Source organism: Chinchilla lanigera, unplaced genomic scaffold, assembly GCF_000276665.1.
Source record: "Chinchilla lanigera isolate Chin_1 unplaced genomic scaffold, ChiLan1.0 scaffold00036, whole genome shotgun sequence".
NCBI lineage: Eukaryota > Metazoa > Chordata > Mammalia > Rodentia > Chinchillidae > Chinchilla > Chinchilla lanigera.
The window spans coordinates 5,660,463-5,676,862 of record NW_004955437.1 but is presented as its reverse complement, the minus strand read 5'-3'; the positions used below and the strand labels follow the sequence as shown (position 1 = coordinate 5,676,862).

Below are 16,400 nucleotides of genomic sequence, written 5' to 3'. Positions count from 1 at the left end.
CGTGGGGAACACTTCCTGCTCTGGGAAGGGACAGGTCCGTGATTCCCCCTGGGCCTGGTGGCTCTGGCTGACAGGCCTATGACCCTGGCATGAGGGAACACAGGACAGGGGCTGAGGCCAGGCTATCAGGACTGTGCAACTTGGAGGAGTCTTTTTCCATCTCAGGGCCTTAGCTGCATGAGAAAGTGTTGGACTGGAAGCTTGCTTTCTTTTCTTTCTTTCTTTTTTTTTTGGTGAGAGAAAAGACTTATGTTTAAATTAAGAGAGGCATGCAATTCTTTGTTGAGAAAATTTAACAGTACAAAAATTTAAGAGGTTAAAATCTCCTTCTTCTTCTCCCTTGGGACAGCTATTGTTAACACTCTCCTTTTTTAATCTTTCCAGACACTTTCTATGCATATGCAAGCACGCAAGTATATATAGCATTGATTTAAAACATAACACAAATGAGATGTACTTTTCACGTTATTCTGCAGCTTGCTTTTTCTGTTTAACAATATATCCTGGACATCTTTCCATGTCCACATACATATAAATTGTTTTTCTCCTTGCTGCAGAACGCTCTGCCCTAAGGACGCGCTGTGTAATGAGCATGCTGGTTCTTAGGCTCTCCCACCAGGTCTCAAGCCAAGTCCCCAGGGCAAAGGGACACAGCCAGGGACAGGAGCGGCTGGGAGGGGGCTGGGAATGTAAACTGATTGTCTACCCGAGAAAGCTTGGTGTCTGTACATCTCCTCACACAGGATAATTCGGAGATGGAGGAAGAGGAAACAAGGACTTCTGGGTGTCATAATTAGGCATGGGGGGGACTTCTAAAAATACACAAAATAGCCCCCTCCCTGACACCTGGGTGGGGCCCCAGACACGAGGCTTTCTGCAAATGCAATGTGACAGGGCTGCAGGGCCAGATAAGTTTTTCCATTTCTTTGTCTTTCCTGAGAGAAGCTCCTGATTATCACCTTCCAGGTCACCAGGAGCAGAGCGCAGAGGGACAACACAGCTCTTGCGCTTCCAGCTGGCTCCCATCAAGAAGTTAGAAGGGAGCCCGCAAATACATTTCCTGTTATCAGCTCTCCACTCCGCAGCGACTTTCCCCGGCGGGGCTGGGGGAGGGGAGGACCTGGGCAGGAATATTAATGCCCCGGCTTCCCGGTGCGGGGGAGGGGCGGCCTCGGCCCAGCCAGGTTTGGGGGGTGGGCTGCAGGAGGGTCACCAAGCACAGCAGCCCACAGAAAGCACAGCTCCTCGCCAGCCCGCGGCTGGCCGGGGCACCTAGATCCTAATGGACACATCTCCCGGTTGCTGGCAGGCACCCCCAACCCAAGACCACGTGGCGGGGGGACGCGTGGGACCCCACGCACCGGCACCCTAGCATTGTTTTTTTCCCGGTGGCCGGTGCATCCACGTCTCTGGGTCTAGGTAGATAATACAGCCTCTCTGCCCACACCCCATTTGCCGGGAGACAGCCTGGGCTTCTGAATTTTTTATGGCCTCACTTAGCTTGGAGGAAATCCAGAGGTCAAAGCCGGCGCAGGACGCTCTAGTCACCTTGCCTGTCCGGGCGCGCAGCCTTTCGGAAACGGGCTCACCCACGGGGCCCTAAATTATGGCGATTACACTGCAATTCGCGGTGCGATATTACTTTGATACACTACCTGCTGCAACCGGCCCGGGAGGCGTACATTATTTACCAGGGAGGCTCTGCGCTGCCAGGGAGAGCGGCCGGAGCTCCTGGGGTCCCCGCTGTCCCTGCAGCCCCGGCCTGGGCCCTGGGGGAGGGCCAGGCTGGAGCAGCCTCTGTCTCTGAGTGACCCCTTCCCGACCGCAATATAGGCAGTGTATAGCGCATTATAGGGAGGAGTGCGTGGCAAAAATGGCAGCTGGCCATGGAGTTGGAGTTGGAGGTGGGTGGTTGGGTGGGTGGGGAGAACTGCGCAGCTCTTTCTGGCCCGGAGGACGCTCTGATCCTCCTTAGCTGGGCTAGAGAAGCCTTTGTCGCTGGTGCACCCTGGAACCACTGGCTCCTGGAGCCTGGCCAGATGTTCCCAGGTGGTTAACCCCACAGCCAAGCTCAGGGATCCGGTGTGCGGCAGGGATGAGTGTGTGTGTGTGTGTGCGCATGTGCGTGTCCCCTTTTGCTGGACCCCTGGAAGCCCAGCCTGTCTCAGCAGAGGCCACATCTCAGAGGGGGCCTTGGGTGGGCAGTGGGCCTCTCCCCGGCTCTCCTATCCTTGGCCTGACATCAGCATCTAGATTGCAGGTTACTTCTGCTTTTATCCAAAGTGGTCCTTAAGGGAGATGGATTTCTGATTGAAATCCAGTCAATTGGCACTGAGCCTCGGAGGGCCCAGCGTGAACACACTTCTGGGGAAATTGCCCTGGGATGGAGGAGGGGCGGCGGGGGAGCGGCAGGGGCTTCAGCCCTGCCCAGCCTGTGAACCAGCGCTTGCCCCGGCTGGTTCTCCTCGAGTCCCCAGTAGGGAATCCGCTCTGCCCATCTTGCTCCCCAGGACTGATGCAGCCAGAGACCTTCCTGGGACACCCACAGAGGTCACTCCCTCTCGTCTCAGGCCTGGTAGGATGGGTGGGTGAGGGAGGGTGGTCTGCAGTGATCTGGGTCAGTCGGTCCAAATGTGGATTCCTGTTGTCCAGGACTTCCTGACCCACAGCGAGAGGTAGCACAGGTCGCTGCAGGACACGGGGCTGAGGCCGTCCCAGACTGCTCCTAACTCCTCGGCTGTGCAGGGGTCCTTGGCTGCCTGCCTCTTGGACAGCGCCCCCACCCCAACCCCAGCCCTCCTTTCCTGTCTCCTGGGGCGTGGTGAGGAGCAGGCAGGCATCTCTGACACCGCCCCACGTGGCCCTCCTCCTGAAAGTCCTCAAGTGGGAGGTCTAGGTTCTTGATGAAGTCCTTTCTCCAGCAGAGCCTGACTTAAAGTGTAAATTCCCATGGGAGAGGCCACACTGAATCTTCAGTGTCTGGTAGCGGAGGAGTTTATCAGCCCAGCAGGAGCAGCCGAAGAAGGAGTGTCTGGGCTTCGAGGCCCTGAAGGGCTCCCAGAAGGAAGCCCTGAGGCATGGGAAGGTGAAGGGTGACCCCCCAGCCCACCCCACATCGCGGGAGAGGCATGCAAACAGCCGGACACATTCCCACCTGCTCGTCCTGGGCCAGCAAAGAACATGTATATATATTATCTCTGTCCACTCGGGGACCTACCTGGGGTGAACGTATGTCTGGGAAGGAATGCTGCTGCGGAAGGAGCAGATGTGTTGTGGGGACGGCCGAGGGCAGGGAGAGAAGGACAAGCTTGGAGCTCTGGGTCTTTGCCCGGCCCCTGCCCTTTACTGGCCGCGTGACCTTGGGCCAGTCACTTCCTGCTCTGCTGTGTTCCAGCGCCCTGTGATGAATGAGTGGGTCCCCCGTGATGTGCAGGGCAGCCGAGGCCTTGCCCCTCCGTAGTGGTAAGGACAGACACTGCCCTGGTGATCGGGAAGATTTATTTTCCTATTTGCCTGTCCGCCTGCTAGTCAAGGGGACTGTCTTCCAGGCCGTGGAGAGGGCAGGAACAGACCCCTGCCAGCTGCTGCTCCTCTGCCCGTGCTGGCTGTTGGCCTGATGAATGTGTTCAGCGCCACCCTCTGGGGTTATCAGGAGGGGTAGCTTGGGTCTGGGACGGATGAGCCGGGCAAATCCATCCATCACCACCGACTCCTGGGCTTGAATGCGATCTTAGTGGCCACCTTGTGCCTTGGTCGCCTCCTCAGAAGCTCTACTCCTTGTAGTAGGAGGCTCATGACCGCTCACCAACCTGCTCTGCGGGAAAGTCCATCCTTCTCTGGAACCAAAATCGGGTCTCCCGTCTCATCTTGCATTACTCTTGGCTCTTCTCCTTAGGGGCAGTGCCTAGCAGAGGGAATCCTGTGCCCGTGGGACAGCTCTTTAGGGGGCTCAGGGCTGCCATCTTGTCCATCCCCCACCACCCTGAGGCTCTTGAGTTCCCTCATGAGCTCCGATCTAACTGGAATTAACGGAGCTTCCCGTCTGACAGCAGAGGCCCTGGTCTTTAGGGAGCTCCCCATCTGGAAAACCAAAGAGGAGGAAAAAGGACAAGCCTTTGGGGCTGTTGGATTTCCAACTGTGGCTACTGGTGTGGCAGCCTTTTTAGAGGCCAGGGGATTAGTCCGGTCTTCCAGGGGTCTCTGAAGCAGCCCTCAGCCCTTCCTCAGAGAGTGGGGGTCGTGGGGGCTCTGCTGGGGCGTCCTTCCCTGGTGTCCCTCCCTGGTGTCCCCTTCTTCCTCTCAGAGGGAGGCACTGGAGAGAACATTCTTCCATTCGCCTTGTCCCATCCCCATTCCGGACAGGGGACAGGCTTTGGTACCGCAGACCCAGGGCCCAGGAGACAGCCTTCCACCTTGGGCAGCCACCTCCTGTCCTAGCCCCCGGGTTCCTGCTCTTCTCTGACTCCCAGAAGCCGTTGCTGGAGGGCTGGGCTCCCCGCACAGACTGTGCCGCCACATCCAGTCCTCCTCCCCGCCCCCGGCTCTTAATTTATTATTAACTCTGGAACTGACTTTGAAATTATGGAAGACCATGTTGTTTCTTTCCTTGGCATCTCTTATGGTTCCCAAGGGGAGGTGAGCAGAGAGCGCCAGATACACAAATATGCTGTGAAAACCCTGTGGATTTTCAGTTGCAGCAAGGGGAAGGAAATTAGCTGTAATAAGCCGCTGTCGCCACGCCGGAAAACCTCCAACGAGGACCTCCGAGGGGCTCGGGCCCCCTCTCAGCTGTCTGCTGTTAGGGTCACCTGGCTGGACACTGCTGCTGTCTTCGGGTCCCCCTGTGGGAGCTGGCCTCCTCCCCGCCCTGGCCTGTGACATCACTGAGCGGGACAGTAATTTCTCAGGCCTAGAGGAGGAGGAGGAGGGTGAGGAGTGGAGGAGCCTGGAGCCAGCACACACAGAGCAGGCCCTGCCCTGGCCCCTTCCCCACACCATTAATTTAAAAGGTAATGGGAGGGAGAGGCGGTGGGAGTCGATTTTCATTTTCCCAGAATTACTGGAAGGGAGAGGGTTATTTGGAAGTTTGTGAGAGGTAAAAGGGATTCATCTGCCCCCAAACAAAAGGATCAGTAGGCGCCTGCCCTTTCCTTTTTCCTCTCCTGAGAGGAACCAGGGGCTAAAACCTTTAAGTGACTACCCCAGGGCAGCAGCTGCACTCAGGCAGAAAATAACCCGGGCTGTGACCCGGGCGTGGGAGGAGCTGGTTCCAGCCCCTCAGCTGGTTAATGAGTTGGCCCCTGATTTCCTCTCTGGCTTCTAGTGCAAAGAATGTAACTTACCGCTTTAGCAGATGCTGTATTAAACATTCATCGAACTGAACGGGTTAGATTTCCTGATCACTTGCTGTGTGATCTATGAAAAGTAGCCTAACCTCTCTGGGCTTCAGATGTTTTATATGTATGAGGTGAACAGAGGCCAGCTGAGTGACCGGGAGTACCATAGCTGTGCTGGGACACGGGGTTGTACAACACTTCCCCTCGTGTCCACCAGCCAAAGAGACACCTGTCTCCTGCCACCTCACTCACTGATAGTGCTATCGCAAGGAAGGTTTCACCTCACGGGCCAGTCGTTATCTTTCACGGCTAATGACGGGCGTTGGGATTTAGAACCTTAGCAATACAGTGGATTGCTACCAACATTGCTGAATCTTTTTACTTCCAGTTGTCGTGGGATTTTTTTTCCCCAGGGAGAGACAGCAGAGAGGAAGGTGGAGTGAGATCAGGAATCCAACACCTGTGACTGACTCTCTGTTTGAATCCAGCCCTGTGACCCGCAAGGGCTCCTTCTCTGCTCTATGTCTCGGTCTCCTCACCTACATAGTGGGGGAAGACGCAGCGCCTGGCGTGTGTGACCTGCGCGGCTTCATGCCTGGTACGTGTAAGTGTGCTCTGAGCAAGTGCGCGGTACTTTCACCGTCAACCGTGACTGTCGTAACAAGAGTCTTGGGACACTTCTCCGGAGAGTGGACGCTTTGTTTTATTGAAGTGGGGACCTAGAGGGAGGGCCTTTCTCACCAGATTATCATGTGGGGGTGAAGGCTTCCAGAAAACGGGGTAAACTGTAAAGTCACCCAAAAGGACATATCATCCTCACCTTGGCACCTCATCCCAGGTGCCCAGAGGGGACGCCCCGGAGATGGGCCAAGGGTGCTGAGCCTGGGGCTTCACTCCAGAGTTCGCCTTACATCCAGCCAGCCCCACACACTCTGTGGACTGGACATTCTTCCTTTTGACTTCCAGGTATGTCTGCAGACCCAGGCAGATGCTGCTGTAGGGGCTCAGGAGACATGGGTGAGGCCCAGCAGCTCCCCGTGGGAGCCTGACTACACACAGGAAGTTACAGCAGAAGAGGGTTTTGGACGTGGTGAGTGCTTCCAGGAAGGAGTGGTTGGGATGGGCAGTGTGGGGACTTCCTTGGTGGTCAGGACCGATTCTGCTGAATGGGTGACTTTCTGTGACCCGTTGTCAACATGTTTTCTCTGTAACAGAAATACCACTACTGCCGCACTAAAGATGGGAGTTAGCAACTACTAAGCACTAGCGGATGTACCATCCTCTTCTGAGTGATTACAAAGAACGTAATCTCCGTAAGAACCCTATGACAAGGGTACAGTTATCGCCAGCATCAGCATCAGCATCAGTATCAGCATCATCACCATCACCATTCGCCGTCCTGGGGATTGAACTCAGGGTCTCACACATACCAGGCGAGTGGTTTACCACTGAGCTACACCACACCCCAAGGGTACTGTTATTATCCCACTTTATGAAGGAGGAAAGTGGGGCTCAGAGAGGCGGAGTACTGGCGCACAGCTCGTGTGGAAGGAAGCTGAGATTTGCGGCTCCTGACCAATTTGTGAATATCATTGCTTTTGGGGGCTCCGGGATAAGTATTTGAACTGTCAGTTGAGTAGTTACACTCCATTAAGTATTCTTCGTTCAATTTGACCCATTTTCAACATGCGTTTGGTAATTTGTGGGTTTTATTTCATTTCAGTGAAGAGGGCTGCCTCTGGGAGTTGGGAGGCTGGTAGTTGAGGGAGGCCGGCAGCTTTCAGGGTGGTAAAGTAGAGAAACCAGGACGCCGTGGACCACAAAAGATGCCAGGGATGAGAAGGCCATCCAGCCCCGGTCACTTGTGTGTAGACTGAAAAAGTGGGTCCAGAGAGGGGCTAAGGGCCACACACCACACACCGCACACACTCAGGATCCCTCTCTCCAGCCTCCTGCACGTTTGGAAAAGCGTGTCATATTCTATTAAGAGGAACCAAGCTCAGTGTTCAAACACAGTTTCAGCCTATTTACCCGGGGACATCATGGCTTTGGAGGCAACCAACATGCCCATTTGTTACTATTTGCAAAGATGGTGTTCACCAAACAAGGGCTTTCTGTAAACAAATTAAAAAGTAATGAAGTAGCCCCATCTGCATGCTCGAGCAATGTGCTTCCATTTTAATGAAGCCTGCTACAGCAAAGCCATCTCCATGGCTTGTCAAACATGCTAGCCCCTGTTGGCTGCACACGGAAATGCGCAATCAGGAGACGGCCCCCTCCCTCCATCCTCCAGCACACATGACACCCTCCTGAGTAGTCTGACAGCCCGGCTGGGACCTGGTCCTGGCCCCTAGGCCACCTGCTACTCTAGGGAGGGCCGACATGTGTGCAGTACAGCTGGATATCAAGGCCAGGCATCATGCAGGAGCCAAAGGAACAGGGATACCAATAACGGTGTTTAATCAGCACAGGCCCTAGCATAGGGGCTGGGAATCCCTTTGTTCCTCCAGATCTACTTTCCGCCCTCTTGTGCCCTGGGCCGTGTCCCCAGAGAACCTGTTTGTGTCCCCCAGGCTCCCTGGGTGGCACTGCTCAAAGCTGGGCACCTGTAAGGGGTGGGAGGAAGGAGGATTGGAAGGTGGGGTGCACATCCCCGTGCTCATACTGCCTGTCAAGGTCCTTCTCCTGCAGGGTAGCTGACTCTGGGTCCCTGTGACTCTCTCCCCGCTTCTCCTCTGGGCCTAGCATGGTCACTGCCTCAGTGTGGCCAGTCTGCACCATCGCCTGCGGTCTTCCTCAGCCCTGCCCGCATCTCTGGTAAGCCCTCCTCAGGGGTTTAAGTGAGCCGTTTGCTTCCTGCCAGGCCCCAGGTTAGTGCCAATGGCCTGTGCTGAGCCCACATAGACACATTCTCCTTCCTCTAAACCGCTGTGCGGTGGGTGCACCTAGGAGCCCCATTTACAGGTGGAGAAACTGAGGTCCAGCTTGCTCAAGGCCTAGGAAGGTGTCTTAGTCACTTCCCTTGTTCCTGGGACAGAATAGCCAACACCCACCGTTTAAAGGAAGACAGGTTCATTTCGGCTCATGAATTTTAGAGGATTCCGTCCAGCTCCAAGGCGGGAGGGGCACAGCGGAAATGTCCGGTGGAGGAGGGCTGCTCACGCCATGGCGGCCAGGAAGCAGGGAGAGAAAGGAGGAGCCCGGCAGGGAGATGAACCTTGCAGGCCGTGTCCCCAGTCACCCGCCCCCAACCAGGCTCTCTCTCCGAAGAGCAAACCAGCCACAGTGCCCCCCGTAACCCAGTCATCTTCCACAAGCACCCCTTCTGAACACACAAGGCTGGCGGGGGGTGGGGCTTGCTACATCTAAACCATAAGAGAAGTGGAGGAATTTGAGCCAGTCTATCTGCCAACAGAGACAAACTTAACCACAGCCCCACCTGCCAGAGAGGAAGGCGAGCTCAACCCTTGGAGCAGCCCAGCTGCCAGGCAATCACGGACTAACAAACACTTATTGAGTACAGACTGTGAGCCAGGCGCTAGGACTCAGAGGTAAAAGGTAGCCAAGCGCCCCCTTGTCCTGGAGAGACCACAGCCTGGTCCTTGGTTCTCCACCTTGACCGCAGGTTAGCGTCACCTGGGGAATCCAGAGGGCTCCATGCCCTCCTGCCCCGGGCAACTACATCAGGGCCTCTGGGCATGGTGCTGGGCATTTCTGTTTTAGAAAATCCCCAAGAAGGTTTAATGAGCCCCAAGCCTAAGGGCCAGAATTAAGGCCACGCTTGGATGCAAAAGAGACCCAAGAAGGCTAAGAGAATGCAGTGGGGCTGGCTGGAGGACATGGAAGCCCTGGAGAACTTGGAAAGCTAAGAGTTGGCAGCTGGCAGGGCCAAGACCTGTGTGTTTGTGATTATTCACTTAACAAACCTGAGTCAGGCCGGGCATGGTGGCGCAAGCCTGTAATCCCAGCACTCGGGAGGCTGAGGCAGGAGGATCGCTATGAGTTCCAAACCAGCCTGGCTACAAAAACCCCAGTCAGGAAGAAACCAGGCTTGAGCAGTCTCGATGGTTTGCGTGTGGAGATTGGTCTTTCTGGCTCCAGAGCAAGGGAGCTTCTGGAGGGGCGTGGCCTTGGGAGCCACTGTGCTTCTCCGGCCCTGGGGCAGGCACAGGCTTAGAGAGGTACTGGCTAGGGCTGGGGCAGGACCAGGGAAAGGCTGGGTCAGCAGCAGGATCTGCATCAGGCCCCTCACCCTGAACGTGGAGTCCACAGTCCTGAGGAGGAGTTCCCATTTCCTGCGGGCACTTCAGTGCTCCAGCTTCTCCTGCCCAGTGGGGGAAAAGAAATTGTAGGTTATTGGAATGTCCATCCTGCACTTCTGGGAGCACGCCTGAGACCACCTTGACCCAGGAGATGAGAGAGGCGAAATCTAAGAAGGAAACACAGGGAACCTCCTCGTCCTCCTGCCCCTCCATGTACGTGGCTGGGTCAGGAGAAGTGGCCCACCCTCCTCAGGCAGCTCCCTGACCATGCGCCCAGCCCCTTCTGGGAGGTCACCCAATGCCGGGTCTGCAGGAGGGGAAACCAGACCTGCTTCTGGGTGTGCTGGTATTAGCTCCTTGAAGTCTCACAACAGCCCTGTGCGTGGAGCACCTGTTATCTTGCTTCCTTCCAGGTTCAGAGAGGCTGAGTCATTCATGCAAGGTCACACAGCACCTGCTAACCCCAGAACCAGTGCATCCGGAGCCCATTCACTTCTACATGTTACAGCCCTGCCGAGTCGTCCCTCGCACCTCTGCCTGCTGCTTCCCATGTCCCCAGATGCTTGTGTGGGCTGTGCAGGTGCCTGAGTCATCCTCGCACAATGGGAAAGAGCGTGACCTCAGAGTGACATTTCAGCTCTGCCGTATGGTCCTGTGGTCCTCTGCTTGCAGCCCTGCCGGGTGGGGATGGCACTCTGGTGGGGTGGCCTGGGGCACTGAAGGCCTAATCAGCGTCCTGGATGGATTGGATACCTACCAAAGTCAGATGTTGGGGGGGTGGGTCATAGAACTGTTAGATTGTGGGTTAAAGGGTTCGGGTCTGCTAATCCCCCAATTCTCTGACCTCTCCCTGCTCCACACAAGCTCGTCCCATTGAGGAAAATGTAAGAACCCCACCCCCCACCCCCACGGGAACTTTCCACGATCCTGCGCATCCCTCCTGCGTGACAAGGAGCCCCAGGGACCTCTGTGGCAGCACGGCCCGCTCCTTAGGAAAGGCACAGTAGTTCCGTTATTGTCTATTTGTGTTTTGCGGTGCTGGGGATGGAACAACCCAGGGCCCCGCACAAGCTAGGCAGGCGCTCTGCCACGGAGTTTTGGTCCCGGCCCCAGTGACTGCTTTCCCAGGGCTCTGCAGGGCGCGGAGGGGGCTCGGGCGTGTGTGTCCCTGCGGGCCTGTGCAGGCCCTCTGCGTGGGGTCTGCGCACGTCTGTGCTGCATGCGGCTCTGTCTGCTCAGCAGCAGGGTCGGGTACGATGCGCGTGGCAGCTCCCTTGCCCGGCTCGGAGCCTGCAGTCCCCTGGCTTCCACAGCCCAGGGGCCTGGCTGCTGGCTTCTGCACCCTCACTCTCCTACGCACAGGCTGGTACAGAGCCCAGGTGGAGGCAGCAGAAGGGGAAATCCCAGAGGTCACTGGAGCGGGGTGGGCGGGCCACAGAGTCCAGTGGCGACCCCTGCCTCCTGCCTGGTGCAAGCTGTGGATTTGGGGGCAGGCAGTTGATGTATGCCCTGAGCTTCACCGTGGTCATCTTTAATATGAGCCAACGATGATTAAGTCACAGCGTTGTTCTGAGGCTGTGAGAAGCCCAGGGTCTTCTTGGGGACCGCAAGTCACCAGCTTATAAGGTAGTTAGGGCTAAATTGACCCCTGCACTAACACACAAGGTCTACTGCGGCCTTCCTTGGTGGACCACGCAGTGCTAAGCCCTTTACAAGCCACATGAGGTGACTTCTCTTATCATACCCATTTTACAGTTGATAACACTGAGAGCCAGAAATGCGAAGTGACTCACCCAAGGTCCTGAAGTGACAGAGCTGGGACTGGAACTCAGGCAGTCCACCACGCGGAGATGGAGGACAGCAAAGCTCAGGAAGCCCATTCTGGCCTGAGCCCTAAGGATAGGGGGAGGCAGCTTCAGCAGCGTGAGGAGGAAGAGCAAAGGCCCCAGCCCTGTCCCCACCCATCGAGCGCGGAGGGGGTAGGGAGGCTGGCCCAGCTGAGCAGCCCTCTTTGCTGAGGGCATAAACCTGTCTCCTTCTCGCCGCCCCCAAGAGGTCGTTTTGTTACTGCTCAGTTCTCCCGTCACCGAAGCACCAATAAGCTCCATCTTTATGGCCAACAGCAGACACATGGAGCTGGTTAGGGATGCTCCCTCGCCTGGTGTTTGCCCAGTGCCTAAGAGGAGGCCGGGGCCCTATTTGCACTGCTCCATAGCAGAGCTGAGTATCTTCTTTCCTTTTTAGTAGTTCCACTCCAGGAACCAAGTCCCCTAATCTCTTCTCCAATCTTTGGTTACAACATGTTAGTAATTCCACAGCCAGATGGTGTGTAAAAGTTTTCCTGGTTGTTGGGAGTGCTGGCCGTGATGACTCTATCCCGGGTGGCACCCTGGGGCCGAATCCCTTCCAGAGAAGTGTGGGAATGTGGCAAGGGCGCTGTTCCTTTTCCATGGCTGGGACAAAGTACCTGACACCCCCAGTTTGAAAGAGAAAAGGTTGATTCAGGCTTCTGGTTTCCGAGGTTTAGTCCATGGTAGGTTGGCTCCAGGGCAGGAACATCAGCGAGAAGAGTGTGGTGGAGGAAGCTGCTCAACACCTGGTAGCCAGGAAGAGGAGACAGAAAGAGCCAGAGAAAGAGGAAGGGGCGGGGGACAAGAGCACACCTTCCAGGTCACATCCCTGGCAATCCTCCTCCAATTAGGCTGTACCTCCTAAGAGCAGCCTCAGCCATGAATTCATTGCTAGATGAACACTGCTGAGGCCGGAGTAGCTGTGATCTGGGCCCTTTCTAAGCCCCAGCTCTGAGCATATGAACCTTTGGGAGTAGCTGTGATCTGGGCCCTTTCTAAGCTCTGAGCATATGAACCTTTGGGGGGACATTTCATTTTTTTACAGTACTGGGGACTGAACCCAAAGCTTCACGCATGTTAGGCAAGCACCCTGTCACTCAGCTACACCCCCAGCCCTTAGGGGACATTTTTGATCCAAACTATGACATCAGATGACTTGATCTCTGTAGGCCTCCATTGCCATAGCTGTAAAATGGGGATAATAGGACTCATCTCCCAGGGTGGTTGTCAGCAATACATGATTTTGTTCAAATAAAGCAATGTGGACTAGGTGGCGTCCCCACAGAGCCAGCCTACGGAGGGTTAGCTGTGCTGATGGTGGTGTCTGGCTTCTGAACTGTACTCCTCCCTGACAGAGGGCTACACCAGTCCATGCCCTTCACTCTTCGGGGAGGCAAATCTTGGTCTGGAAAGGTGCAGTGACTAACCCCAAAGGGCAGCAAGCCAGGAGACGTGTGGGATGGGGCCCAGTGTGGGTGACAGACAGCAACAGCTAGGCTTGCAGTCCCAGCGCAGATCCAGCTCACAAAGTGCTTCCTCCCTCTGGATCTCAGTTTCCTCATCTGTGAAATGGGTGAAAGCTTGGTTGGATTTCCAGGGCTCCACAGCACCTCTGATTCTATAATTGAGTGATAGAGCCAGGAGTGAAATCACAGAGATTGGTAACGGGAGGAGGGACCACAACCCCGGCCGATGGAAACTGGTGGTCCCAGAGGTTTGTGCAGCCCACAGACGCATTTTGTTTGTCTTGGTTTAATTTACATTTGAAGGTGCTGGCATGGGCTGCTGTCTTTGGCTGCTGCTTGGACCCTGATCTGGGGCAGCCCTGCATCTTTCAGAAATTGGTAGGCATTGTTATCATATTATGGATAAAGGTGTTGATCTCCTCCCCTAGATCAGACAGTTCCGAGCCCGTTCATGTCAACAGGCTCATTTCACCCTCACAGTCTGTCTCTACTACAGGCACTTCACAGACAGCAGCCTGAGGCTCGGGCTGTCACGGGACCGGCCCAGCACCCCTCAGCAGGACCCCGGCCCCGGGATGGAGCCTAATTTGCTCAAACTGGCAAAACGGATTCTCTTGACCCACTGTTCAGTGCTCTTTGCCTACAATGAGCCTCACCCTGGTCGAGGCTGGGTCACCTGGGGGCCTAATGGTTTCTGAGGTGTCAGTCCATGGTGGATCATTTAGTCCGTGAGCCAACCCCTCGATTCTTGTTCAACCCTTGGTCACCAGATGGGATGCGTCCAGCGCTGCTGGGCCCAGGGCAGCTCCCTCTGGGCCGGCCCTTTGGGGCAGCGGGCAGATGGAGGGAGAGGAAGTATCCCCCACATCCCTGCTCTCTTTCCACCAGACAGTGACCCCACCCCAGTTTCTGGGATGAGGGGGTGGCAATCTGGAGGGCTTCGGATGATCAAAACAGCAAGTTGAAAGTGAAAACCCACAGCAATTTCCCCCACAATTCCCTCTGCCCCTTGAGGAAGGAGGTGCGTGTGTTCGCGGGAGCTTTCAAGTTGCTGGGAACAGAGAGGAGACGCTTTCATGGCTCTTCCTCCACACTGCAGGCCTCAGTGCAAATGCTATTATTAGCCTTGCCTTCCCCGGCTGCCAAATAGGCTTCCCCTCCAAGAAGGCATTAAATGTGTTATTCTCTGCAAAATAAAAGCATGTGTCCATGTTTGCAGCCTCTGACACCATCCTGTTCATTTTTGCAATTTTTACAATTGGGAAGCTGCATCCATCCCGTGGGAAGCGGGAGGTCAGGGAGCCGCCCTGGGCTGTGTTTATGGGTTTTGAGGCTATAAATTGGGACCATGGCAGAGATGCAAGGATTGAGGTGCCTGGGCCGGGCCGGGCCGGGCAGGGCAAGGCTGGGCTGAGCCCCTTGCTGGCCAGGTGAACAGGAAACGAGGGGTCCACCGTGGGCCCCCAGGTGACCTGGACCTGTTCTCCGGTGGGAGGACCCCTCTCTGAGTCATCTACTGGAGCCAGGAATTGAACTACTTTCCGAAATCCCTCCCCCTCCTCCGATCTCCATATCAAATTTGTTTCTACTCTTGCTGGTTTCATTTGCTAAACAGTCTCAAATCCATCTGTTTTACTCTGTAGCCGCCAGGTCCTAGCACAGCAGGGGGACAGGGGCCGGTGGCACAGGACTGCAGTGTGGGACGGAGGTCCCCATCCTGACCCTGCTGCCACTCGTGCTGTGACCTTGGGCTGGGGCAGCTAGGTACACAGGAAATAAAAAAATGCAGGATGCCTGTTTGAATTTAATAAGCAACATTTGGGATATATTCATGCTTATAAAAATTCTTTGCGTATCTGAAATTCAAATGGAACTGCTCATTCTGTATTTTATCTGGCAATCTTCCCTTGGACAAGTTCCTCAACTTCTGGGTCGCGGAGTCTATGCAATCGGGGGGATTATAGTACTTGAGATGTGGTTATGGGGCCGCGGGAGCTGAAAATGTAAAATGCCGAGAACGGGGTGAGAATATCCATCTCACTCAATTAGCGTCTTAGCAAGGGCTTCTTCATATGTTGAAAATGCCTTGCGAATGCAGTCGATGTCTTATTATTGCCATAGTTTCCCTCTGTCCCGACATCAGCAGAGACAGCAAACCAGCAACATGAGGGATGCAGGTTAGCCCTAAGTGGGACTTCCTGGCAGGGAGGATCAGCCACATCCCTGCTGTGCGGAGGACCGGAAGTGCCAGGCTGCTGCAGCCTGTGGCTTGTGTTTTGGGGAGACAGTACGCAGACAATGATGCGCTCTCCAGGATGCCAAGAACGGATGGGCTGTGACTATGCCAACTGCATGGTGAATCACACCAATGCTGCCCGGTCGGCTCAGAGAAGCCAGACAGGAGAGAACGCACAACATATGACTCTGTTTATCTCAAATTCAGGAAGAGGCAACACTAAACCTGGTCACTGAGGAAGCACATGGGAGTGTAAAGAGAGGCGGGAAGGGGTCCTGGGCTTGAAAATCATCTGTCAAAGGCGCGTTTGGTGCACACCCTTTCCTGGGCGTGAGATGGGCTGCACTGTGGAAGGACAGGGTTCAGAGAGCACAGAGGCGGGAGGCTCAAGCCGGAGAGGTCCCTGATCTCAGGTCCTTCCCGGCCAGGGCCTGCAGTTCTGTGGGCCCTGGGGAAGATGGGAGAGCAGGAAGCTGACCTCTCCGTGCCCGCCGCAGTTAGCGACCGAGGCTGCAAAGCAAGACCATGGCCCACGCAGCTGGACCTGGGCCGCTGGCCTGGGTCAGACTCATTAAGATTCCTCCTTGCTTTGGCCCTTGGGGTCCACCTACCTGTGAGGGGGTGAGAGAGGAAGAGGGGAGGGAGGCAGTAGGGGGAGGAGAGTGTGAGGACCCCAGGTCCCAGAGCAGGTCCATATTTTTTTTTTGCGGTACCGGGGATTGAACTCACGACCTTGCGCTTGCCAGGCAGGCGCTTATGCCACTGAGCTATACCCCCAGCCCAGGTCCATATTCTTAGCCTCTGTGTGTCTGTCCCTCCTCTCAACCTGGGAGCAGAGATGATATTGGAGACAGTGATCACCGGAGGGAGCAGGGGGCACTCCTGATGAACCCTCTACCCTGTGCCCCACTGCCCTTCCCGAAGATGCCGACACTCACCCTGTCCTGCCGGTACCGCCTCGCCAGCCCCCGCTTCCTCCCAGCCGGTGCCGGCAGCTGGTCTCCGTGCCTGTCTGCACCTTAATTCCCGTGTGAGTGACATTTAAGGACGCGCTCTTCATTGAGCCATAACAATTTACAAGGCGTGCCGCGGAGGGTTGTTCCCGGGCCTGCGGGGAGGGGAGCGGTCGCCCTTTATCATCTGCTGGGGTGAGGGGCCAAGTGATGCATGGCCCCTCATTAAAGCCCCGCGGAGGACGCAGGGAAGTAAAACATTTTAGCAAGCCGTTCACTTCTCATTTCCCCAGCCAA

The 16,400-nt window shown here is 55.8% G+C and overlaps 2 long non-coding RNA genes across 2 annotated transcripts; one reads left to right on the top strand and one right to left on the bottom strand.

Moving 5' to 3' along the window:
* Positions 1 to 4,932: 4,932 nt before the first annotated feature.
* Positions 4,933 to 7,479, top strand: LOC102017273. Its single transcript, XR_261854.2, has 4 exons — positions 4,933 to 5,009; positions 5,750 to 5,934; positions 6,303 to 6,426; positions 6,551 to 7,479. It is a non-coding gene; the product is annotated as an uncharacterized LOC102017273 (long non-coding RNA).
* A 2,044-nt stretch (positions 7,480 to 9,523) lies between these two features.
* On the bottom strand, positions 9,524 to 11,450 carry LOC106149098. Its single transcript, XR_001235055.1, has 3 exons — positions 11,392 to 11,450; positions 9,927 to 10,351; positions 9,524 to 9,660 (listed from the first exon to the last, which is right to left on the bottom strand). It is a non-coding gene; the product is annotated as an uncharacterized LOC106149098 (long non-coding RNA).
* Between the last annotated feature and the right edge of the window lie 4,950 nt (positions 11,451 to 16,400).